Source organism: Octopus sinensis, linkage group LG5, assembly GCF_006345805.1.
Source record: "Octopus sinensis linkage group LG5, ASM634580v1, whole genome shotgun sequence".
Lineage (NCBI taxonomy): Eukaryota > Metazoa > Mollusca > Cephalopoda > Octopoda > Octopodidae > Octopus > Octopus sinensis.
This window is the reverse complement of record NC_043001.1, coordinates 58,483,441-58,491,566: the sequence shown is the minus strand read 5'-3', so window position 1 is coordinate 58,491,566 and position 8,126 is coordinate 58,483,441.

Below are 8,126 nucleotides of genomic sequence, written 5' to 3'. Positions count from 1 at the left end.
TTCACACAAATTGGAATTGGGGAGTTTTCTTTAAATACGATTGCTTTAAAGCAAGAGTTGTTTTATTTTTGTCTTTCAAAAATTGAGAGGCTCTCTTAAGCGGTTCGTGTCGGAAGTGTTAAATAACATAATGCTCAGCTTCGGCACAAATCTTAAACAATGAAACCTGTTGAAATGATAACGTGGTTTATTTGATAGATATACATTGTTCTGCTTTCTTTGGTTGGAGAGGAGGAATAACTGCTTTGTTTTGCTTCGTTCTTACATTGATCATAACCTGTATGATTCAATTGTGAAAATGGCAATTTCTTTTTGTGTATTAGCAATAATACTATTAGATTTGCTGTTTGGGATCGTAAAATGAAGAATTCCATTGGTCAGCATGACATTGGAAGAGAAACTGATAATATATTGTTTCTGTATCAGTCATGTCAGGAATTTCATTTCATGCATTGTCATTCATGATTTCTACAGAAGCATGAATAGACTACTTCCTGAATACAATCTTCACTGTATTGTTGCCATCTATAGAAATGTCAAACATGAACAATTTGGAAAAGTATGTGAATAGGAAATACGGAGTTTACTACCATTTTATCATGCCTAATTCTATGAGAATGTCAGTTGTGAATTATAAACTATAACACGGCTGCTCCGTGTTTAATGTCTTAAATTTCAAGCATTCTAATTTGGTAAATTCATCTTAAACATTCTGCGCTTTCTAGAGATTGTAAATTTGTGGGATTCAGCTAGCGTGGGTTACAGTCCCATATTCAAAATTTGGTACAGTGCAGTACCTTCATTTAGCATCTGAGGGTATCAATATCTCATTGCAAACTTCATAATAATGGTTTGATTGCATTCTCATGCTGACAAGATATTGCGAAGCCTGATATTGAAATGGTCATCATTCATCATTCCTTTTATCACATTTTCTGTGAAATCCAGCATCCTGAAACCTTACCTTGCCGATCATGCATTAGAAACAAGTTAAAAGTTTAGAATGTATAACTGATTAAATACTTGGGTTGATTAATGAATTAAGCGAATCACTAGAATCACACACAAAATTATGATCTGAGATTCAATCTCTTGAGTATAGCTTTGCGTTTAAGCAGTCTGGAGTTGAAGTACAAGGAAAGAGTTTATAGTTATACCATATAGCTTAGCCAAAAATAGAATTTCAACCAAGGGCTTTATACCATAAAAATAAAATTGCCGGTAAGAAATATCTATGACATTTTTCTTATATTTACACTAAGGCTGACGGTGAGAAAAAAAATTCGTGGAGTTTGAGGGAATCCATTACGTTCCAATTTCGAATCCTACCCAAGTCAATTTTGCTTTCAAAATTCAGTATCCCGTAAAGTATGTATCCGTTGTTATTTCTTTCTAGATCTGCCGTCATCTGCTACGTCTATAATCAAAGGAAGTGGTGGTATGAACATCCAATATTTGGTTTTGAGATATAATACATCTAGCATCGCCATACAAAAAATATATTTGATATTGGGCTTTATATGAAGAAATGGCTGATGTGTCTAGTAGTTCAACCGACAAGATACTGGCATACATTCCGTACAGGCTGAAGAACTGTAATGCGATAGCAGAGTTGATTTAGTCAGTTATATTTATTACCACAAAGTTTGTTGGACTGTAGTAATATTAGTATTCATTATTATCGTAAGAATTCTTCGATTCAGAAATATTGCTGGAGTAGAATGTAGATATTTCTTGCAAAATATGAATAGAAAAGTTCAAGTTAACACTGGTTTTCGTCATTAAGTTATATAATTAGTTAAAACAATGTCCTACTGCGAAGAGATTGATGACCTTGTGCAAGTTACACAAATATTCAGTTAAAGTACATGTCTTTTACTGTTAACATAAACAATCAAGTTTAAAAATTGTGTTTGAGAATGCGTTTTCGATTTTTCATCCGCTAAAAAATGTTTCCTTTATCTGAGTTGTATCTTTATATCAGCTAGGTAAATTGACAAAGCCTTGGCAAATATCGTTCATTATCAATACATTTGTATCAATAATATAAGGGATGGAAAACAATCATTAAGTACTTTAGATTTTACAAGCTGTCAGTAATATTTCATATAATACTACTTCCCTTATACTCGAAATAATTGTCAAACAACATTTCAGTCTTTTATATATAATCGCTGTATACATATTTTTCAAGGCGTTACATGTGTTTCATTTTCCAAGGCAAGTTGATATTGAAATGTGTGCAACGCAAATGTTTATAAGCTGACGTTTATAAAACAATCCGAGAAAAATTCCCATGTAGTGTGGGGATCTTTACAACATCAATTGACAAATGTCTGTTGAAAGGGTTTTTAAAAAAAAATCACCAGTAGAGAGGCCCAAAACTTCTGGGCTTCTCGAAAATCAAGGTGAATAACCTCCTCTCTTTCATTCTCCGATTATCATGACTGTGTTGAAAGTGGAGAGTGGGAATATGTGTGGCCTGTAATCAGCTTGGAAACAAGGTCACTTGCTCAACAATGACAAGGCACTTGATTTTGATGTGGCTGCCATTAGCGAAACATGAATTTCAGGAAAGCACGCTCTTGCATCCATTTTCGAGGACAACGAAACATTTCATCTTGTGATCTAGCGGGAGCGGGAGGCGGTGTAGTAGTGCTATTCTGGAAATCTTTAGGTTTCCAAGTATGGATGCTGGGGTGGTAGCCATGGATATGAATGGCAGCGAAGGTGGTGCCTTTAGGCTTGTGGCGGTTTACGTTTCAGCTGCGGATGGAAGGCTAAATTTCATCAGGTGTCTAGAGACATTGTCGGGAACGTCTCGCAATTTAGTAATAGTGGAGCACTGGAATATTTTTTAAGAGACACGGAATGACTGTGTGGGTTTAGTACATAGCACATATGAGTTTAAAAGCCTCGAAAATCTGCTCAAGTTTTCCAGCTTTGTAGCATATACTGATTGGATTTAACTGATGCATCAGTGTGCCAGATCTTATTTAGATGGATTACCGGTTAGGTCAGAGGATAGGTTGTCTACAGTTTAAAACGGTCGGCTACACAGATCACAGATTTTTGATACGCACAGTCGATTTAAATAAGACCGGTAGGCAGGGACCCGGTTACTGAAAGCTGAAAACGCCATTATCGGCAGGCAAAGACTACAGGGACTGGATTAGTGAACTAGTTAATCGGCAGTTGATCGGGACAATCGTCAACAACTGGTAGTGGATCGCCAAAGAAAGAAGAGAGCGATGAGAGTAGAATCGATAGCGTTTAGCAAACATTTACCAATGGAAGTAAATAGATTAGAGGGAGAACTAATTAGCAAACTAGAAGAGAAATTAGTAAAATGTAAGGTGACCGACGTGCTTGCGGCGAGAATGTCTCTTCACAATTTCTTTGAGATCAAACTCGAAGGGTGCATTGTCAGAGCTACGGCCCGTGAGCTAAAACAGGAAGGAACTAAAGCTGTCTCTTGGGCGCGAACGGGAGGAACACGATGTGAAAACCAAAAACGATCAGGTCTTTAACGGATGAAGACGGGAGTGGGTTATTCTGTTCTAAGCAGGTGCGTGTGGCTTTCCGGCAGATATTTGAGCGACAGTTTAGCGGATATTCTTTCGTACCTGGGCAGCCTATCGCGGCTCACAGTAGCGGACGCGAGATTCTGCGAAAAGTCAATTAAAGCCATTGAAATATGTGAAGCGATGGGGATTGCACAAGTCGCAAATCATCCGGTTTGGAATGTCTGCCCGATAAATTCTAATTATTCATGCCAGATTCGTTTGGTAGAATCTTGGCAGACATCTACAGTAACTGGCAGCAGATTGGGATAGTTCCTAGAGCTTTTAGTCAGGAGGTGGTAACTTTGCTGAGAAAGGACGTCGTCAATGGAGGCGTGCTAAGGAATTTTCGGCTCATAACACTGCTAAACACAGAAATTAAAATTTTGGCTAAGGTATTGGCGAAAAGTTTGGCGCTTGTCGTCGATATTCTGGTCGGGGAAGTACAAACGAGTGCAATTCCGAACAAGTCTATCCATGACAACCTCCACATACATTATGGAGATGCCTAGGCCTATAGCTGGCTTTGGTGGGGCCCTGATCAATGTATATCAGTCGAAATTTTCGATAGGTTCGACCATCGGTACTTGAAAGCCGCTCTTAATGTGATGCGTTTTGTAACCATTTCAGAGGATGGATTGCTGCAATGCACAGCGGCACATGCACGGTGGTAAAGTAAACGGCCACCTATCGGAACCGTTTCGCATCTCACATTCGGTCTCTCAGGGATGTTCTTCTATATGTGCTGGCTCTAGAGCCAATCAGAGGATGTTGGCACAGTTAATAGGCCTCCCTTTCGAAATTCAACACTGGAAGGAAGTGTCCGTGTAGGAAGACGACGTCATCATCATAGTGTCGGACGCCTCCGAAGTGGAGACGGTCCGCTCCTTCGTAAAGGAATGTAGGTCAATTGAAGGCGCTAAAATAAACGTGGACAATTCGGTGAGAATGTGCCTGGGCACCTTGAGAGGCAGAACGATGCCGTCAGACAAGGTCGTCGGACGCTGGATTAACGGACCAGTTAAACTGCTCAGCGTCTGGTTCTGTCCAAATCCGCAGGTAGAAAAGAATTGGAAAGAGGTAACGAACAGGGAGGGCTGTGTTACCCAGAAATTGGCGGAACGGAAGTTGTCCCTGAACGGTCGGGCAGAGTTGGCGAATGCCTTCATCGTCTCCGTCATCATTTACCGTTTGACTGTCGCCCCGTTCCCCAATTACTGGTTGTTTACTTTTTGTGTTTTTGTTGAAGGGACCCTTTCCAATGATCGGGCAGTTAATCTGCTGCTATTTTCCTTTGCTTGGCGCCTGAGGCATGCTATGGCTGTTGATGCGCAGACACGAACTCAGGTTGCGCCACCTTCAACGATTTCTAGAAGGTGAACTGTGGGCTCTGAATGTGAGACACGCTTTTTCGCAACGCGTCTCCTTGACAGTGCTGCAGTCCTAGTAAAAGATAGACTGAGATTGGGCGTCTGGTTCCTAGAATGTCGTCAGGAGCTCAATGTCTTCAACAAGTCGGGTAATAGGATTGGTGGATGTTCCACTTTATGTATATGTAAAAGCATTAGTAGCAGGTAAGTGCGACAATATCCTTAGAGAGACCGAAGACAACTAGCTTCGATGAAGACCAACTTGCTAGTCTACTCCGGAGGACTTTCCGATTGGGGAATTCTATGGATAATTTCGAGATGTCTTTGACCTGGCAATGCTACCTGGTGGCTGGATGGGACGCTATCAGTTCGAGATAAACTCTACAAGCTCGGAATGTACTGTCACACGGGCTTGTCCGAGGTGAAAGCAATGAGAATAGAGACCTTCCTCTTTAGTAAAGCCCCCATTGACGTTTTCAAAATTCACTTGAAAATGAAAGTGTGTGTGTGGTGGGGTGATATGTAAACGGAGGTGTTGTCCTCGATTGAATTTATCAAAAAGTAGGTGAAAGTTGTGTAAATAGCTAGAGCGCGCGATACTACTCTAAGTGTTGACCTGTGAGTCGGAAGAAAGGGAGATTAAGAGGGTACTTATTCCCGGTATTCAGGGTGATCTTGGATGGTGGGGACCCTCGAGTATCCCCAAAGGTCCTCCTGTATCACGAGGACACCATCATCATCAAGTTTATTTCTTCTGTTTAATGCTGTATACTATGCTTACTTCCATTGTATTAATGTCAACTGTATATAATGTCCTTCATATTTTAAAGCCATTCCATTATATGTAAAGCTCATATTTGATGTCTGTCTTTGTATTAACTCCATCATTCTTCGCCCTGGTGACGAATAAAAGAAATTATTATTATTATTATTATTATTATTATTATTATTATTATTATTATTATTATTATTATTATTATTGAGTGAGAGAGCAGTTCATGCCATCAAAGTGACACTGGGGTAAAATATACGAAGCCCAATATACCCATCCTGACTACCCGTCTGATAAAGGTACACCAGGCACATGCATCACAACCATATGTGCGCGACATGGTGATATCATATCAAGATAAACAGCACATGACCTTGCAGGTGGGGCCCAGTTAGAATTTTCTTCAGGTTGAGTAGCCCATCCCGCTCAAAAGGTCCCTGAATAAGGGTTGTTTAAGGATGTTGAAAGAACCACCCATGTTTCCAGAGGTGAATTATTCAAAGCCCAAAGAATCCCTCTCAACACATGGCTATAATTCTCCCCCACTACTTCTGCTCGTGATCAGAGATGCACATATCGTCAGCCACTAAGGGACATGCTCAACTGGTTACGGTCAAACAACTGACAAGCAAATCTGTGGTATTGAGCAGAATATTTGCTGTAGCCCATCTTTTATACCAAGACAACACTTAAGATCAGAAGCCATGAGAGCCACTGCCTGGTACTGCATCAGGGCATTATTATTATTATTATTTTTTATTATTATTATTATTATTATTATCATTATTATTATTATTATTATTATTATATTATTATTATTATTATTATTATTATTATTATTATTATATTATCATTATTATATTATTATTATTATTATTATTATATTATTATTATTATTATTATATTATTATTATTATTATTGTTATTGTTATTATTATTATTATTATTATTGTTATTATTATTATTATCATTATTATTATTATTATTATTATTATTATTATTATTATTATCATTATTATTATTATTATTATTATTATTATTATTATTATTATCATTAATGTGTGAAAGAACAGCACATGCCAATAAAATGATATTGGATTACATATATATGAAGCCCAATAACCCATCATAACTAAAATCTGGTAACAGAACCCCAGGTTAATGCATCACAACCATATATGCATTACATGATAAACAGTGCATAGCCTATCTGACGGGGCCCAGTTAGAAATTTCTTTAGGACGAGTAGCCCATTCTGCTCAAAAAGTCCCTTAAAAAGTGGTTGTTAGAAAATGTTGAACAAAACAACCATGTTTCCAGAGGTGAATTATTCAAACCCCAAATCATTCTCTGAACAGACTACTCCCACACTACGAGGGGCGTTCAATAAGTAATGCCCCTGACCCACTTCCCATAGCAGTAGAGCAACGAAACTTGGCACAGTTATTAGTCTTTTTCTACATAGGAACCACCCAGAGTTACGCATTTCTCCCATTGTTTGATGCGGCTCTGGAGACCGTTTTTGTAGAAGAACCCTGTTTGGTCCTCCAACCTCAACGTGACTTCAGAAATCAAGGCTGCATCATCTGGGAAACGCTTTCCTTTCAAAAACAACTTCATGATTGGGAAGAGGTGAAAATCAGAGGGTGCAAGGTCAGGAAAGATGGGGAGGAGTTCATAGCCATACGCCTGTGCTTCTGATCTAGCGACAAGCGAGTTGTGGACCGGAGCGTTGTCCTGCAGGAGGAGGATGCCTTTGCTGATCTTGCCCCGCCTCTTGATTTTGATAACTTCTCTTAATTTCCTCAAAAGTGAAGCATAATAGGCTCCTGCAATTGTGGTACCCTTTGCCAGGAAATCTGTCATCACTACTCCGTCCTGGTCCCAGAAGACTGTGAGCATGACCTTGCCAGCGGAGGGCTGCACCCTTGCCTTCTTTAGAGGGGGTGAGTCACGGTGCTTCCACTGCATTGACTGGGCTTTGGTCTCTGGATCATCGTGATGGACCCAGGTTTCATCCTGTGTAATCAGTCTTTTGAAAAATGTTGACTCATCTTCTTGGCACATCTCCAAATTCACCCTCGAGTACTCGACGCGTTCTTGCTTCTGGAAAGGCGTGAGCAACCTGGGAATCCATCTGGCAGACACCTTTTGCATATGCAAATGGTCATGAATGATAGTTTCCACAGACTCGGTACTAATCTTGACCTCATGGGCTATTTGGCGAATAATTATGCGTCGATCTTCCAAAATGACAGCCTCAACTTGATGGACAGATGCCTCATCAATGGCAGAAGGGGGCGACCAGATCTGGGAGCTGTTTCCACAGAGTTCCGACCATGTTTGAATTCACGATGCCAGCGTTTTACAAGGTCATATGATGGGGCATCATCACCATAAGTTACTTTCATTTCATCAAAA